Raw genomic sequence first — 1027 nt, 5'->3', positions numbered from 1 at the left:
TTCATGGACTGCCAATGGAGGACCCATTGGATCATCTGGATGAATTTGATAGGCTCTGTAGCCTAACTAAGATAAATGGAGTCAGTGAAGATGGATTCAAGCTCAGGCTTTTCCCTTTCTCTTTGGGAGATAAAGCACACATATGGGAGAAATCGCTGCCTAAGGAGTTCATCACCACTTGGGAAGCGTGCAAGAAGGCATTCCTGGCCAAATTCTTCTCAAACTCCAGAACCGCAAGGCTGCGAAATGAAATTTCCAGCTTTGTACAGAAAAACAACGAAACGTTCAATGAAGCTTGGGAACGTTTTAAGAGGTACACAACTCGATGTCCACATCACGGATTCAGTAATGCTTCATTGCTGAGCACACTATATCGAGGAGTGGTCCCCAAGATACAAATGTTGCTGGACACCGCAAGCAATGGTAACTTCCTCAACAAGGATGTTGATGAAGGTTGGGACCTAGTTGAGAACTTGGCTCAATCTGATGGCAACTACAATGAGGAATATGATCGCTCTGTGCGATCTACAGGAGAGGAAGATGCCAAGTACAAGAGGGACATGAAAGCCCTCAATGACAAGCTCGATCAGCTCCTCAACTAGCAGAAGCATGTACATGCTATATCAGAGGAAGAGCAGTTTCAACAACAAGATGGGGAGACTATGCAGCTAGAGGATGTTAACTACATCAACAACCAAGGAGGTTACAATAGAGGGTACAACAACTTCAAGCAAAACCTGACCATGCCTTACACAAACCTGATGCAGCACCTGATACCCCCATCGAGTTTGCCTTCGACAGATTTACTATCCTTGATGCACACAGTCCTATACACTCAGAAGACAGACCTGATCAGCATTAATGCACACTTCGACAATCTCGCCTGTCGTCTGTCAGCCAATTTCCAAAAACTACATAAACGATTTGATGCATTGGGATCCAGAATCCAGGTAATTACGGATAACTCGGCTTCCACATCATACAATCACACGGAATCTGCAAAGGCGATCGCCTTACGCAGTGGCCG

At 45.3% G+C, this 1027-nt stretch overlaps 1 non-coding gene across 1 annotated transcript; it reads right to left on the bottom strand.

The window, feature by feature from the left end:
* Nucleotides 1-236: 236 nt before the first annotated feature.
* On the bottom strand, nucleotides 237-343 carry LOC147927088 (small nucleolar RNA R71). Its single transcript, XR_015583165.1, has one exon. It is a non-coding gene; the product is annotated as a small nucleolar RNA R71 (small nucleolar RNA).
* Nucleotides 344-1027: the final 684 nt, after the last annotated feature.

Source organism: Camelina sativa, chromosome 15, assembly GCF_030686135.1.
Source record: "Camelina sativa cultivar CO46 ecotype springtype chromosome 15, ASM3068613v1".
NCBI classification, from domain to species: domain Eukaryota; kingdom Viridiplantae; phylum Streptophyta; class Magnoliopsida; order Brassicales; family Brassicaceae; genus Camelina; species Camelina sativa.
The sequence above is the reverse complement of the archived record's forward strand: the minus strand, read 5'-3'. Positions and strand labels throughout refer to the sequence as shown.